This window comes from Vidua chalybeata, chromosome 1 (assembly GCF_026979565.1).
Source record: "Vidua chalybeata isolate OUT-0048 chromosome 1, bVidCha1 merged haplotype, whole genome shotgun sequence".
Lineage (NCBI taxonomy): Eukaryota > Metazoa > Chordata > Aves > Passeriformes > Viduidae > Vidua > Vidua chalybeata.
Window position 1 is genome coordinate 68539331 of NC_071530.1, and position 18577 is coordinate 68557907.

An 18577-nucleotide genomic window follows, 5' to 3' on the forward strand; every position below is an offset into this window, starting at 1 on the left:
CCTCTGTGAAAGGATATTTGTGAGAGGAATTTCAATTGAGAGCAATACATTAACAACAACTTCTCTCAGCATCCCTTTCTGTAGTGTTTTACCATGGGTGAAGGTAGTTCTGAAAAAAATACCTGGAAAATTAATAGGAATATATGATCAATTCACTGAAATATGTAAGTAAACCTGAAACATGCTTAGTGCTCATGCTTCAAGCTTGCCTGCTTTCAAATGTTCCATAGGGTCAAATTAACTACTGTGGTTTGCTGTCAATGGCTGGCAGCAAGCATATTGCTCACTAGATCCATATATGACATTTCAAATTGTTATTTAATCTATACAAAAAGGAGTGATTGTCACATCTTGATATATTTAGTATGGGGAGATTGATAAAAGTTCACTCTGCTTCTTTCAGGAATAATAGAATGTTATTGAATCAAGAGAGGCTCATGCAGGTTGTGCTATTGCTGCTGTAAATTAGAATTACAACCCATATGGTGACAGGTCCATGGTGGAATGGTCTCTCTAATCTCACATTGTCTTTACTAAGCTGCCTCCCAGGAGAGCTATGCATATTATGAAATATTTCTGTTCCTTGCACTTAATGTATGAGTAAAGTGCATGCTAGTTCTCTCTGGGAAGCTCTAGAATCCATAAAGATGTAAAATATATGTTGGATTGTAGCTTTATTAGACTGCCCAACACATGTTGAATAACAATTTATAAAACAGTAATTTTTTTTTCAATTTTGATACTTTAGTCTTTTTTTTTAATTCCAAATGAAAAAAAAAAAAAAAAAAAAAAAAAGGAAAGGAAAATTAACATCATGACAGTTTCCCCCAATTCTTTTTGTATGATATTGAACTTTCTGCTGCAGTCTGTATGAAAGCTTCTTGACCTGGAATAATTTAGACCCTGTTGACCAATTTAATTTGAGGGTTTTTTTTTGCAAGGGGTGGATATTTCACAGATATTAAGTTGCTATAAAGTTTTACCAAGTAGAACAGACAGATGATTGTGACAGAGAATTTATAAATCCCTCCATAGCAGGAAAGGTGCAATATGAGCTCAAACCTTGGCAGACTAGACAGGATTCACATGCAAGATCAATCTTGAGATTCAAATGCAAAGCAAATCTCATTTGTATCTGCTGTTCACAGAGCTAGCTACCTGTTGGTTGATCAGCCTTTGCTCTCTCTCTCCCCACTAAATGTCTCTCTTTCTGTGGTGCTCCAAATCAAATAGTCCAATAATACATCTGGGCAAATCGAAAGATTCACTGCTATGGAAAGGGGGAGTGCTACTCCTTCCTCATCCCTCCCTTTCCACACCTGTGCTCCTGGCATCCTGTCATGTTCCCTCCCATGTGCTGCGGGTTCAGCTCACCAGTCCTAGAAAAAAAATCATTTGTTTCTCTGGAGTTTGTTTTCTGGGTTACTGAGTGGAATTATTTCAGTACATGTCTTGAACATGTACTGAACTATTCATCTGCAGAACCAGATGAATAGTTAATCTGTAGAGCCAGGGCTCTCACAAGGGAGTGGTGAGTGTGTTTTAACAGCAGCAGGGTAGCAGGAGTGAGCTGCTAGATTGACTCAATTTGATTGCTGAATTTTATTTGAAGGCTACTCTGCTTCTTGCAGAGATTGTGCACACATGAGGTTTTGAATTTCTGCTAACTGATATTGTATTTTCAGGTAATTTGACTTGGTTTTCCTAGGAGTTTCAACAGTTTCAACAGAAGACTTGCAGCTGATAAAAAGCTGGCCACAGATAAGGTGTAGAAAACACAGACTTTGTCTAGAAAAGAGAGGATGCTGGAAATTCATGAGGTGAAAAGTCATGCCACAAACATTTACTATGTGCTTTGATGGAGAGGGTGATCTAGTGCATGTAGCTACAACAGAGAGGCAGTCATTGTCCCAGTATCTACATCACTTGCCTGCTGGAAATCCCTGCACCCAAAAATGTCAGAGGGGGAAGGTGGCACAGCTGCCATTTGTCACTCAGTCATGACTTTGGCAGGCAATTAGCCCTGGGCCTGGCCTGAGAGAGTTTTATTACCCTGGAGATGTGTCCATTTAGATTTTTGAAATGATCCTATTGTGGACAGAAAGGTGGGAACACTATTACTGGAAAGACATTTCTTAGAAATTGAAAGAAAAGAAAAGAATGAGGATGGAAGGCTTCCCACAATTAAATGTGAAGCAATCACAATTGTAAGGCATAATTGAAAAGCCACATAGTTCTAGCTAATATTTAAACTCATTACAACAGCTGAAAATGATAATGATTCTTCTACAGGAAAAAAAAATATTTCCAGTATTGGTAAAAATATTTCTGTGTGAAACACTTCAGGCACTGACATTTTAGGCACTCAGGGATTATGCTGTGTATTTAGTTAATGCTTGTCTTTGATGTGTATAAAATAATGATGGCAATCCTTTGCAATCTTGAGCAAACTGGACTTTAAGGAGTGGAGAGTTCATTACTGTTTTTAGCCTTTCTTAATGAGAGAGGTTCCCAGATCCCACACGTGTGCATGTGTATGTGTCCATTCATCTCTTGCTCTCAGTTATGTTGATTGATTTCAACAAAAGACATCAGAAGGGCAAATGCACAGAAATTAAGACCTTTCTATGAAAACAGTCATATATAAAAAGCACTTGCTAAGTGCAAACATAGAAAATTAGTTCAGCTGTTACTACATCCGTATTCAGAATTCACATATCCAAGAGAAACAGGCTTTATCCTTAGGTAATTAGAGGTCATATCTTTTTAGACACCAGAAAGTCCAACCATGATGCACAAAACTGTAGGGAACAAGGCTTCTGCTTTTCATGTAATCAGTTGCTATATTACTGTAAAGACACAAAACCAGGTATTTTGCTTTTCATGCAGCACCTTCTGCAATATTTGCATATTTTTGTGTGTTGGGAGTTAACTCTGGTATGCAGCTAAGCCAGAGTCAGTGCAGTCTACAGACAATACCTTGTTTTCAATTTGGTAATGAAAATTCCTGTCATAGCCATTTTCGTAGCTGAAGACTATGACTAAGTGAAGCAGCATCCAAGTCAGCCACACCACACAGTAGAGGAACATATGAATGTGTCTGCCCCATAAAAACATAATTTATACAGAACAAAGGAACTTTTACAGGCAACAAAGCATGATGTAAAAATTGGAGCTGCATCATCTGCCTTTGGATTCCAGCACTGCAAATTGCCTAAACTGCATTTTGTAATTAAGCAACATTATCAAGCTACTGTTAAAGAAGATACATTGAAGGTCAGAAGCAAACAGCAGCATGAAGCTCCTCAAAGCTGAATTTCCCTGCTAAGGAGCACTGTGAATTGACCAAAATTATTACAACCAAAATTATTACCATATTCAAACTTGCTAATTTAACTCTGCCTTGGGTATCTCTGTGCTATACCATAATTTGTGACATAAACACTCTTGACTGGGTCCTGATAAATAAATATAATCAGGTGGTAAACCCTATTTCAGATATCAATTCAGTATCTTAGCATTCCTCAATATACACTGGATTAGAACAGCTGGAACAGAAAACAAGTTGAGACTTCTGATCTCCAGCAAATCAAGAAATATCAACATGTTGTGGTGCTCTGGACAGAAGAGAGTATTACACTATTTTTGATCTGTCAGGGTCTTTTCACTGAGGTGAAATTTTACTGTAGGAAACTTATCAAAATTTCACATTGTGTAGAACCACTGATTTCTTTTTTACATTTAGAAAAGGTAGAATCTGATCAAAGGTCTTCTTTTTATTTGTTGTTCACAAATAGGTTCAGTTTAATGCATTTAAAACTTACAAACTGCAAACTTACCAACACATGTATCTTGATGAAATCTACTATAAAGAGCATGTATTCAGTTTAATATTCAATTAAGTATTTGCATTTCCTCTATAACTTTTCATTTATAGTGCATTTATTGATGAAAGTATTTTACTGTGGATAATCAAAGAAATTTAAAGCATTTTGTTGTGGTGAAACCAACACAAAATGTATTTAGCAGCAGTCAGGATTTACAGAACAGGACAGTATAACAGAGCCAAGTTTATAAATATAACAAGTTTCATGTTGTGGAAACATTTCCTAGTACCTAAGGCTTGCCTGAAGCTCCAGCCGCTCCTGACACCTGACGGAGTTCACCACTCATTTCTGCCCCGTAAGAAAAAGTGGCAAGCCCTCTTAGTCGAGTGTCTAGTCAAGTTCCCAGTTTGCATCAATTTAGCTAATTCTAATGAATGTTTATTGACACAGAAGAAAGAATATGCCAGTGATTATAGCCACAGGCTATTTCTTTGATCTTCAGCAGTCACTTAAAGGCAGAATTGCTAAAAAACATAGTAATCAGTCAGTAGGATTTCCAGGGCCTGCTTGTCATAGACAACAATATAAATTAGGCACCTAGGTGCTTTCAAAAACCCTGTCTATATGTCTTTGGCCAAGTTCAAACTGCAGAGCAGTTGCACTCCAGGGTTCTATGTCTTGTGTGCACTGATTTACTTCCCATGGAAACCAAGGCATAGGATGGGGAGAGGGAGATGTTCGACTCAGAGGTTGCACTTGGATACAGCTGACACCCTGGGAAGCGCTCTTGCAGCATTTGATGCAACTTCAAATATCTGCACAGATTAAAGCTTCCAAATAAAATGTTTAAGTATGTTAAAAAATCAACCTTCTTATTGCTCTGGGACTTGTTTCCCCATCAGTAAGACAGAGAAAATAATAATTTTCTCACATGGCCATTATAAAGGAAAATGCATAAACAATTTTGCAGAGCTCAAAAGCCATACAAACACCAACCAAGAAACATGTGACTCCATCTGTGCAGGGACTGTATTACCAACAGGGGAAGAGAAAGTACTGTTAGTCCTGCTATTAATGCAGCTTTGTGCAGAATGTAAGTCCCTATTCACAGGACAGTAATATTCTTCTCTGGGATCTGAGCAATAGGTAGAATCTTCCTGTTCTGGTGTCACTAACAGGCTGCCTCTGACATCTTTTCCATTCCCAATGGCTATATAAATTCTCACCAACAACTGCATACAAACATTTGATCTTGGATTTTCATTTTTTTCTAAATAACATCCAACTTACGCCCAGTAAGCACTATGGCTAAACTCCACTTTTTCCCTGAACTGTGGGAGTTATTTATAGTGATAAATGAGAGGATTTTTGAGAATACAGTCTCTATAGAAACTGGTGGTGGACTAGACCAAAGAGGTTTCTTAGAGGAAATTCCCTTCTCTTCTGTCTTTGTAGATGGTGCCAGAAAGAGCTTGAGCTTCTTGTTGGCTGGGAGGGCAGGATGCATTTGGCATATTTGGTATTAACTTCTCTTCCATGAGTCAAAATGTAAACATTCACAATTGACAGTATTTACTTACATAAAAAATATTTTATTTACATATTTTTTTTTCAATTGTATTTCAGCTGGTTCCATTTGTTCACATTACTTACATTCCAAAATCATAAGGGCAGTTCCAGCACACACATACAAAATTGCACTAAGATGGTGCTACAGTTGCTGACTCTCATGCCTAAATAACACAAAACCTAAAAGTACAGGAAATCCTGAGTTAAGGCTCTTTTACAAACTTTAGACATAATTTCCTTTTTCATACATAATACTTCCTTCAGTGCTGGTGGAATCAATTTGTGGCTGGCTGTTCTGGCATTGGGACAATGATGTGGCAGCAGAATACAGCAAATCTGTGCAGACCCATTTCATTTCCACTTATATGTGTGGTATTACCATAAGACCAAAGCTTTTAAAAGCAAGTAGGGATTTTGAGTGCTTAAAGTTGAGATATCTGAAGTGCTTTCATTTTTGGAGATTGCTGCCAGAAGGAAAACTGTAAATCATTTAATAAAATTGGAAAATCCTTCATGGAGTAGGAATCCTGATAAGAGATGCAGTCTCAGGTATTGCCAGTCATGGTCAAGCTGCTTGCTGTATGGAGATTTTAACAACTTTCCAATGCCTAATAATTCACTTTTCTCAAGGCACCTCATGAAATCCAAGTCTTATAATAAATATCAGTCTTTCCCTGAAGGGAACTCCTGCTGTGAAAGATAATAGTAAATTGCATTAGCGTGTTTCCTGTAGCCAAAAGGGTATGCACTACGAGTGCAACCATTAAAAGCCCCTCACCTACTGAGGTGCTAGCAGTTTGGGAGGCAGGTTCATGGAACCTGCTTTGAGACCTTGCCAGTGAATTGAGCTTGCTGCTGGGAAAGGAAGCAATAAATGTTTAGATGCTGATAGCAACATTCCTCACTATTTTAGAACAGGAAGTTAATGAGTAACTTGTAGCTAGAACAGCAAGGAGTGTCTCAGTAGTCATTCTGGATTTGGTTACTGCTTGGAACTTGCCCAGTATAGCAAGGACAGTGCTGCAACATGTAAGAACCACCATCTTGTGTTTTTTCACTCTCACCTGCCAAATCCCCCCCCCCATCCCCCCCAAAACCCAGCCTCCTTTGGCACTGCTCTGGCACCAAAAAAACTGATAGCAGAGCTATAAAAGACACCCATTACTTTGGCATCTTGAGATGTTTTAAAACATATTTAACTGTATCTTCTAGTCTTAAATAGCACAAAGTTTTCAAGGCTTTCCTTAACAATAAAACCTAATTTATAGAATGGCAAAACCAAACCTGATTAACTAGATAACAATAAAAATTATATATACACTGAAAGCACTCTGTTCACACAGAGTAACAACTTCCTTGCTGAGTGGTCCATAGTGAAGTTATTTTCATTTAATATTTCACCTAAGATGATGCAGCACTGCAGCAGAAGGGGTGGAACAAAACGTATACCCCAGTCAGTCAGTGGCATTTACTCACTCTGGTTCCTTCATATCATACCTGACAAAAACACAGCTGCAAGGTAAGTCAGTTCAACTGGCTGATCCAGTGGAAAACTAACTCTGAAGAAAAAGGGAATAGCTTCTCAGTGGGCCAGAACACTGCATCAGGTCCCTCTGAGGCTGCATGGCTTAGATCTGATAACAATGGCTGAGGGAGACAAGGACAAAGCAGGGCCATGTTTTCCACCAGCTGCCATCAGTAGAATCCCCTACCTATAGCATGAAAACTCACCCTCAGACTAACTGGAGAGGATTGTGCAGTTTGGTTCAGGGACAGCTGGCATCCTCCTCTCTGTGCACAAGTGGACCACAAGGCAAACAGAGCAGAGTGCCACCATGCCCTTACCTGTCATGCCGAAAGCAGGTGACAGACTGCGGCAGACTGCTGAGAAGAGCTGGTCTCAGGCTGGCAGGCCTTAATTAAGTCAGCAGCAGGAAACGGCTACAACAAGGCCTAAACACCTGAGGGATTTAAAAATAGGAATTGTCACTTCACATTGTCTCAAGAAGCATATTTAAAATTAGGATGGAATTTAGAAAAGCAGTGTCAGGAGCCATCCTGTCCCATCTTGTTCAGGAGCTGAGCAGAAATGCTGAAATTCCTGTCATGTGTAGCTCCATTCATCATAGATCTTTTCAGCAGTTTGGCTTATATGTGAAGAAGAAACCTGTACTGATGTCCACCCTTGACTAAAAAATGAGGAGGACATTTCACCTATGTCATCACAGGTTGGCTACTTGTCCTAGACAGTCATTAGAGGCCACACCGAGAAATACTTTGTGTCATTCTTTTTCCTTACTTTGCACATCTACATTAGATGAAATGGATTGTGCTCCACAAGACACTTACTTCTTCCTTTTGACAGTAAAGGGAACTTAGGATGATTAGCTCAGGTGCAGGTGTCACTTTGTGACAGCAGAAGTTAAGAGAGATCCATCTCATCTGAGGAGCTGTCACATTCTGTCCAGCTGTAGATGATGACATAACATGGTACTATGATCCAAATATTCAGGAGTAAATGTAGTGTGACTCAGAATTACTTGGCTATGCTACTTCTGTCACCCTATTTCCTTAGAGGCTTTCCCTACCCAGTTAACCTCATATCAATCTCAATGTGTCAAGACAAAGCTACAGAAAATTCGTACCTGCCTTAACTCAGCACTGTAAAGGAAGAGATGGACTAGATTTTCTGGATTTCAGTAACAAAATTTTGGTAATAACGGACCAGAGCAATTAATTTCAGTAACCTTTCTGCAACTTGCTTTGTTCATTTTAGTTCTCTTAGTTTGAAGAAGCTGAATGGCTACTGTTTTCCTTGGCATCTTGGTGAATCTCATCACTGGGGAAATGTTTCCCTAATATTTACATGGAATGGCCTTTCATTTAGTTTAAATCTGCACACTCCTGTTACAGCTTCCTTTACATCAGTAAACAATCTTCCCCTCTCTTGGTACTTAGATACTCGAAAGATTTTATGCCATTAATGTATGATGCTTGGTACTTGGTGATTTAGGTGTATCTGTGTGGATCTCTCTGCAAGACAAGCCAACATGACACAAAAGTACTACTTTGAAAAATCCTCCCTAAAAAAAATTGACTTAAATCTGTTTTTAATTTGCAATCATAGATGCTTTGACCTATGCAGAATTTATCAGTAACTCCTGGAGCTTTTACAATTAGTCTAGGGTTTAGAATCCTTTCTTCATACCAGCTACCAGTAAAGGAGAACAGCTCAGGTGCTGCTTCAGATTTGCCCTGTTCTGAGCCTTCAATATTGTTCCTCAGTTTTCAAGTGTATACAAGATGCACTCTAACTGTCTTAATTTTTTTTAAGGCAGTATGAAAAAATACAGAAGTCAAACCCAACTGATAAGTCAATGGAAATGAAAAAAGGGCTCAGATACACAAGAGACTTGCTTCATCTTGACAAGCAGAAGCTGCGCAGCAGCTGAGCATTCAATATCCAGAGTCTTAGACCACAATTTTTCCTGCAATGGAAAAAGCAGTGGTGTGGGGCTCTGAGTCTGAGGATTTGACAACTGACAGTATATTTGGTATTTGTCTTAAAATCTCTGCCACTGGTTTAAATTCAATATGTAGTTTAGATAACATGTAAGTGCAGTGAATTGACTTTACAGTTAGAGAAAAATACTTGAATATATTGCAAAATAACTCTAAAGCTCAGAAATTGGAAGAAAAATCTCCACTTTCCCCCCAACTCTCTTTCAATCTCACAAATTTTGCATCACTTTCTTGATTTTGTGAGACCCAGTTTGAGACCTCTGAATGGCTTGAGTTAACCATGTGGCAGTAAGTGAGGCTATTTTATCATAAATAAAATAATGTCCTTTTTAATGAAAACAACACTTTCAAAGTAGCTTAATTTCACGCTCTTACAACAGCTCTGGTATGCAACTTGGCACTGCAATGACAGCAAACCCATGAGTTTTTCTCTGACAATTATAAAAAGAGCTGTTTCTCCAAATTTTAATGGACATTATAATATAGACAGGACTGAATGCACACATGCCTAGTGAGGTTGTCCAACATTTCCCATTATGAGACTCTGTTTCCACTTATTTGTAACTTTGCCAAAGTTTAATTATTTGCACTGAAGTTTTTCACACTGAGCATCTGCACAATGCTGAATTTGACAAACTCTGCCATTTCTGAGATAAAGACTAAGGCAAGATATAGGTTTTTTTTTTTTTGTAAAAAACCACAGCAGCATTTTGGTGAACCTTTTTGGGGCTACTACTGCTTGTAGGGTGGCTTAAAATTGGGTGAAGGTTTGCCTTTGTGTCAAAGATGTACTTTTCTCCATCTCTTAATGGAATGTGTTAAGTTTGGCTAAGTCCTAATCCTCTGGGGAAAAAAGAGAAAAGAAAAAAGGCAGTTCACACATGCTTAGTACAAAAGTCTCAGGTGTCAGCAGTTGCGTTTCTCAAAGATTCTGTAATTATATAACATGTTCCAGACTGAGGCTGAGCAGGATTTTCCTTGCAACTACAGCTCTACGTCATACTGGGCTGCAGTCCAAATCGGAGCGCAGAAGCTCTATTTCTTCCACCTACTCCAAACAGGAAGTGAGAAGGAGGAAGCTGCACTATTTAAAAGCAGAGCTTGCAAAAAGCTGATCTGCCTGGAGATGAGAAGCAGACAGGAACCAGGACACCAGAACACAGAGACAGAGTGAAAAAGGAGGGAACTGAGACATTTATGGTGATAGAGACAGTAAACTGTGCATAGAAATGACAATAAGATTCAGAGCCAGCAAGAATGACAAATATTAAGAAGAGAAAAAAAGTTGCTAAGACATTGGCAGCTGTGAGAATGACTGAAGGATCCACTGGGTAAAGGATTGGTGCTGGGCAATCTACAGAGAAATTTATGACTGAGAAGGAAAGCAGTCAGGAGAGACAGACTAGATTAAAAGCTAGAAAGGAAAGAGTGGAAGGAACCAAATGTGCTAAGAAATGGAAATGGAGCTGGAATGAGGACCGAGGTTAATGAGAAAATAAGACTGAGGCAGTGACTGGTAAAGGCAGAAATGGTTATGCTTTGATGGAATAAATACAGGCATCTGTATCCTGTGGATGAGTATTCAATCTGGACCTTGTTGTGAGCCCAAGAACCTTGACTTCAACAATTCAGTCACTGTTCAAAATTAGGTTAGAAAGTGTTCATTAATTTTTTTTTTTTTTTTGGCACCCAGATAGGACAGAAAATATTCCTAGCTATTCTGTTTAAATGTCAGGAGATTATGCAGGGCATCTATGTTTCCCTAACCCATTGATAAAATCTGTACATTTAGGCATGACAGCTGGAAAATGTGGGAAAATTTCTTCCTAGCATGAAACAAACAAACAAAAAAATCTACATATGGAAAAGCAGCAACATTTTTAAGACACCAAAGCAAGGATTTACAATTTAGGAAATGGGAAAACGACAGCTATACAGTCATGGAGACTCTATGTTTGCTCTTCTGTGTTTAGGTGGACAGAATTGCACAATCACTTATCGGTTTAATTTATTTTACCATGGTACTATACACCTTCTGCCTCAAAATCCCTGTGTAGTTCTTAGCAAGCCATCTCCACCAAAAGCTTTTCATAGGTGGTGCCTCTTTTTCTGGGTGCCTCACTCACCTGACTTACAATGATCTGGCTTACAGAAGTGTTGTGCACTTGAGGAATCAACTTGACAAATTACAACTTAAATAAATAAACTGTTATGTTATGGCTCAAGATCATGCACCTTGAAGAGAACACCCTAAACTACAGAACAGTTTTAACCTCACCTCTGCAGAAATCAGGAGTAGCAATATCGCTTTAACTCCTAGAAATGTACCACAATATTATACAGACTCATATTTGTGAGGCACTCAGACAGTACAATGACAAGAACTACCGGAAATATCAGGAGGAGATTAATCATTCTGTTGTTATATGACATTTTAACACTGTGAAATAAACAAGGCAAAGAGTCTCATACTGAACAAGGACAAGAAAACAAAAAAACCCTAGATATATTCTTAAAAATATCTGCTCCCCCTGAGTGCAGACTGATGCTTGGATCTTGAAGACAAAAGCCCTATATGCATATGTGACTAAAGGGAGATGAGTGAATTTTGCATACAAACTGACTTCTGGCATTTCCTACATTTTGATAACTTGACTTTGAAGTTCTAATATCATTTGGAAAGTCTGTAATTCAATAAGTCTTATACAAACATACATATCCTTAGGAATCCTCCATATTATAATCACCAGTATCACCAAAACCCCAAGATGGCATTATAGTTTTGTTTTACAAAACTGTTTGAAAACAAACATACTTTTTTTTTTTTCTGAAATGCTGTATGCAGTTAAAATGCTTCAAAACCTTTCTCTACCCTCTTTTCTGTTCATCTTTCTCCTTCCTTTTTTTACAAATGCCTTCTTCAAAAACTGCAGGACTAGCTCTGGCTCAAACAGCTGCAGAAACAGCTTGGCTTCAGACATTTACCACAGCAGATTTGCTTAATCAAACAACCATCAGAGCAGCTTTGTTCCAAGCAGTTGCCAAAAGCCTGTCATGCTACAACTTCAAAAAGCTGCTCCAGCAGCTTTGCTGCTCACCAGAGATGTTCATCATGCATGGAGGTGACATCATACATTTCTAAGTAGGAAATCCAGTGATATTAATGTTCAGTATATTGGTACAGTTTTATCCATCTAATTGTGGTATTTGTAGTAATGAATGCATTACTTTAGAGTCCATGGCCACTTTATCTAGTTTATATCTTTCACAGCAGAGATGTTACTTTGTCCTAGACACTTTCTGTGGTTGGCCTCTGTCCAAACATGAGTTATTTCAGAGTTTGAAGAAAACTCCTCCAGCAACTTTAAACACAAACACATCAGAATCAAAGACTAGGAAGTCTGCTGTATGATCATTACATTACCAACAACTGCCACGTTTTTGCAGTTTTGATAGATTTTTTTGTTTTACCTGTATTAAAGCCTTATGTGAAAGTGACTCTATGATTTTAGAGAGAAATGAACATTTCTCTCTAAAATACTTCTCTCTAGAAGTCTTCTCTCCTTTAGAACAACAGTTCTTTGACTCTAAGTTCACCGAATGTGTTGTTTTTTGCTTTGCAATTATTGTCACTGCTGTGACTGTCATTGCTTGTCTTGAGTGGTTGACTCCTTTCTTGAGGAGCAATGCCCAGAGCTGGACACTGAAGCCCATCTGAGACCTTGACAGCTGTGAGAAGAGTGGAGGGATTACCCTCTGTGATTTGTAGGCTGTGGTCTTCTTAAAAGGACTCTGCACATAGTTAGAGCCAGAGAGGATAAGTATTGTATCCTAAATGTCACAGGTGACTAAATCTCACTTGGGAATACTCAGTAAGTATGCAGGAGTATATTGTTAGCTAATAAGATTGAATTTTGAACATACAAAAAGCTCTGGTAAGTAGAAATATTTGTAGCTTTAAAAAAATGTACATAACAATTTCTCTTAGTGACATAACTATCTGAGAAATGAAGCTCTGATCTGTTTTTGTGAACCTACATATTTTGGAAGTTTAGAAATAACAGCTCAACCATAGCAGCTAAAACTTCAGGTTTAATTCAAAGAGATCTGTGTTAACTTTGCTAAAATACTCATTATTTCTCAATTTTCTCTCATGCTTTTTGCAAATTATATACATTAGATGCCTTAGGTTTCATAGCAGGTGTCTTGTTTGGACATATCTGTCATGCTGGGCATTTTCTGTCATGCTTCTTTCCTTCAGACAGGCTTTATTGGGTATTCTTAGCTGATTCTACTCATGCTTTGAGAACAGGATAGGATAGGATAGAATAGGATACAGTATTACTGTTTAGTTATTATATTCATTGGGAGATGCAATTTTACGTTCATAATATTGGTAAACTATCCCTTGAAAGGCTGTGAAGCTTTTTCTAATGGCTATTCAACTAGAGCAAGTCACCAAAATCTCTTTTGGTAGTAAGACTTCTTGAGTGCAAAATACCATCCAGAAATGGATAACACTTCTGCTCATTTCAAACTTTCTTTCTGCTTGCTCCTTCCTTTTATTATTCCTCCTTCCTTTCATTACTTAAAATACAGTCTTGGCAGAAAATTCTCTTCAAGCCTCTATTTTTCACTTAATGTATGGATGACCACATTTCTATGTGTTTTGTTTTCCACTTGGGAATTTTAATCACTTTGGAATGATATATGATAGAACTATGGAACTATGGAATCATCGAGGTAGGAAGAGACTCTCAAGGTCATCCAGTCCAGCCGAGCACCCAGCACTGCCATTGTAAGCCCTAAACAAACTCACCCAGCTCCACATCCAGAAACCTCTTAAACACCTCCAGGGGTGGTCACTCCACCACCTCCTGAGGAACATAGGTTGATCACCCTAACATCAAAAGTTGTTTTCTAATATCTAATCTCCCCTGTCTTAAATAACTTAAGGCCATTTCCTCTGGTCCTCTCACTTCAGGCATGGCAGAAGAGATTGGTTCCCAGTTTATTAGAACCTCCTTTCAGGCATATGTAGAGAGTGATGAGGTCCCCCTTGAGCTGTACTTCTCCAGGCTAAACACCCCCAGCTCCCTCAGCAGCTCCTCATAGGACACTTTTTCTAGACCTTTCATGACTCTTGTTGCTCTTCTCTGGACAATGTAAGGTATCGGGACAGTATTATTATAGTTAAGTGCTGCATGTTAGAACTGAAATGCCAGTCTATTCCTCACTTGTTGCTGAGTATTTGTAGCATTATAAAATTGTAGCATGAGATTTTTCCTGGTCTCTAATTACTGTGCTCTATTACAAGTACTAAAATAATAAATAGTAGTATTTAAGTAAGATCTTACAGTGAAACATGTTGATGGTGGAAAATATTAAAACTACATCTTATTATAATTTATGTATTACTGTAGTGATCAGGGTCCTGTTGTGCAAGAATTGTGCAAACACACAGTAAAAGGCCAACTGTATTCTGAAAAATAACAGCATAGCTGGATACAGTCTCTTTTCTTCTTTCTATCATAATTTCCATTTTAACAGAGGAGGAAGTCACAGCATGAAAGCAAGTTACTTGCAGATCAGAGAAGTGTTCAAGAGACAGATTTTGAATCCTGAACCACTGAGTCAAGTCCAGTTCTTTAACTGCAATTCACCTGCACAATGTACAGCAACAGCAAAACAAGTTTTAAAAACCTTAGACCTTCCATTTTAACAATTCTGTAACTGCTCTATCAAATACCATCCCTAAACTAACATGAAGAGTAAAGAGCAAAGACAGAGTAAGAGTATAATAGAATATATTCCAATTATACTAAAGTCCTACCTGTCCACCCTGGGCTAGGAAAAGCCTTGTCTCAGAACAATGAGTTATAAACAAGCTTTAGACCAATGGATAAATTAATCTTTCTATGGTATTACATCTGCAGGAATCACCATGACTGTGTGTGTCTGGTAAACTTCATATCAGCTGTGCAGATTGATTTGAACAGAAATAAATCAAATGGAGTTTAACTGAGAAATAATTATGAAAATTGGATTGCATGGCAACAGACTGGGATCTGAAACTTGATAAAGCATATTGAAGTACAGCTACTACAGAATAGTCAGTGGCTAGGATTTTGCCAAATCTGCAGTTCATAGTTCATGGGCTCTAGCCCATGTTGTTAGCCAAAGTCAGTGTTTTGATCTTCTGCAGTTTTTCCACACCAACTGATTCCCAGGAGATGCACTCCTTGCCAAAATACCACATCTGTGGAGTTCAGCCAGTTATGAAAGGACTGTGTCAAGTTGACATCTGAGAATACTGAAAAATGGTGGTTATCTTCGGGGTAAAATGCCTTCTTTTGTCAAGCTGCCTTTTTCCTGTCTTTTGGTCTCTGAGAATTTGAAAATTACTGTTAGGTAGGAAAACTACACTCAGGTAATGATGTTTTCAGGTTTGTTCCTCAAGTCTGATGCCTTTTCCCACAGCATGGTTCTTCCCTTTAAGGAGGTAGCGTCTAATTTCAAAATCCCAGCAATGCATCTCTCCCAAAGGAATGGGTAATCTAAAGATTTATCCCTTTCTCTGAGTCTACTCACGTTGTCTCCAGCCCTCTGAGCCAGCCACCACCTGTTGTGGTTGGAAAGGACCAGCAGCAGGGTCTCTGACTGGCATGCTAATTGCACAGCAGAGCCACACTAGCTTAGAGCAACTCAGGATGTCTGTAAGCTGGATGCAAGTCTCCAAGGGCCATCAGCTGAGGACTACAGGGCACCAGTAAGCACTGGACAGAGGAGGAAGATGATGGGAATGTGTCTGCCTTACAAGCAAACACCTCTCACAGCAAAATTACTCTGAAGTGGATTTTCAGGCACGAAGGGAGAGAAGCAAGAAAATTAACGTAAGTAATGGCCCAAAGGTTCTGTTCCGTCTCAGTTTTGTTTATCTCATTTAATGCTGCCTACTTTGAATGTATACGACACTATTATATCCTCTATGTTTTTTTAAGGAGTGTGGATACTATGAGCTAGATTCCTGAGGAATAGTCAGCCTCACATGGCATGTTTTAGAATCTGACTTTCAAGTGTTATATACTAGCCCTGAGTTAGATGCCTATGATACACAAGGACCCAGAGCGTTCTGAGCAGAAAGCCAACAAGGTCAACAAAAAATAGTAAGTGTATGGAGACCAATGCCTCTGAAGGATTTAATACTTAATCCCAGCCTACAGCAAGAAAGTTCCTTTTCTTGGTATTTACTAACTACCTTGAATCATGGTTGGGCTCACACTTTTCAAAGAGGGGCCTAGCCAGGATTTCAGTTTTATCCAATAGCTGAGTGGTTAGTTTGAGGACAGATAAAGAGCCGTAATTCCTCTTGTTGAAGCTGCTTTACTTCACTGAGAATAATTAAATATTTATTAGGCAAAAGAGAGAGCAATACTTTATTGCCTAACATTTGAGGCACTCAGCTACAAGAAAGAGGCCTCAGTGCCTGTGTCAATGAAGCTTTAAGTATTCCATATTAAGTAATCATGAGGGCAGGGACTGGAATTCAGTCCTCTCTTTACTTAGGTGGGAGAGCTAACCACTAAGCAGTATTATAACACTAGGTTTTATATTCCTTTGGTTTCTTCCTTGTACTTTCATTGTTTTAGCAAATATTTTGTTACACTATGCACATTGGAAAAATACAGTAGGAATGGATGTTGAATACCCTTGTTCTGGAAAGCAAACTACACCTAAAGTTAAAAGCATCTTGGAAGGTTTGAAACACCTGTTAAAAAGACAGAGGCATGAACAATAGGGATAGTGTCTTCCATGTCTCAGTTCAACTCTTCAGCTGATAAGTAAAAAGACAGGAAGAGTGATGGCAGATCCCTGGCCATGTCTCCTTTTTTGGCCCATCCAATATTTCTGTACTCAGAGTGTTTTCTGGATTGGATTTTGAATGCAAGCTAAGGGATGGAGTATCTTTTTTGAGAAATACAATGCTCAGACATCAAACCTCCCAGTTTCAATAATTTAGCCACTTAGCAAATATCATCTAGTAAAGCCCATGGACTTAGAGATTTTATATGCCTCCAGGCAAAGAAGCATCTAAGTGGGGATTTTGAGTGCCTATAATTGGGATTCAAACACCTAAATATTCCTGGGGATCCACTATATATACAATATTTGATCATAAATGTCTAGTAGATACACTTTTGCTTGCTTGACTTCAGTATATTTTCTTTGCTTGACTTTAGTATACTTTATCTTTTAAAGCTATCTGGTTTTGTCAGATCATTTCTGGGAGCCAAAGACCAAATAGCTGTTTTTAATTCAGTGACTAGGTTAAAAAATAGCTTGAGGAAAATGATAGGTTGTCCTGCTTCGTACTTTGAGTGTTGACTTAGCAATATTATTTCACTTATTATTTTGACAATCTTTGCTCAGTTTCAGTAGCATGTGTATATCACCTTCTGTAATGGTCTCCCAGCCGAAAAATTTTGAGTTGTGATAATGTATTTCATAAAGGAAGAGACATTTTCAGCTTGAACCGGGTGATTGTACAAGGTTGGAAGCACACAGAAAATCAGTGTACTTCTAATTTCATCAGAGCTATTTTCATTGGGCTTTAAAAAAAATGAATGCTTTATTTTAAGGATGAGCTAGCACACATCTAGCAAGTCCATACCCTAACTCTGTTTTGATTAGAAATAGATTTGGACAGTGCTTTGGACTATCATTCAATTGCCCTTGTGTTTGCACCAATCAGCTCAGCTCTTGTACAAAGAACCCATCATCTAAGTGAGAAAAAAAAGGCATCAGGGAAATTCACAGATAAAAATAAGCTGATATAACCAGTTTTATGTGAATATAAGGATCTGCATACATGGTTAAGTGGAACCAAAATAACAAAATGGTTCACATATTATACTCACAGTTATGGTAGTTCAGATCTTTACGAGTGCTATAATTTTAGAACAACAGTTCTCAATTTTGAAATAACTTAGATTTTAAAAGTACATTTTTTAGAAAGAAGGCAGTCTTTTTCTGAATAAAAGCACTCACAAATAGTCAAAGTCCAGCATTTAAACAAGGCCAAATTAGTTTCTCATATATTTGGTATTAGCTGTTTATATGAATTTAAACAGACACATTGAATACAGTAATCAAAAAAGGCTGCTTCTCAAAGATCTCCAGCAGTCCTCTGCCTTTGGATTGACACTGTCTATACTCTAAGGTCTAAAGTGGTCCTCTAACTGGAATCTTTGAAAAGTGAAATGGACCCAAAAAAAAGTTCAGATAACACTAAAATATCACTGATAGTAAAGTGGGAAGATGCAAATAGGTTTTTAACAGCAGAATATGATCTGTTGATGGGTAAGCCAAAAGCCCCAAAATATTTGAGCTATTTTTCATTTTGTAATGAAATAGAAACTTTAAAAATATCTGTATTTTAAAACCACTTTATTTCTGCTTGCTGTGTACTTAGAGATTTCAAATAAATCTTTACTGGTTTTGAAAAATTTCTTAGATGGCTGAGATGAAATGGGTGTGGACTTTGGCCATTAATCATAGAGTTCAATTTTTCACCAGAACATCTTTTCATACAAATATTTGAGCTGAATAAGCATGTGAATCAAAAGGAATTTGAAGCTGACTAAAATTATTTCCTTTTT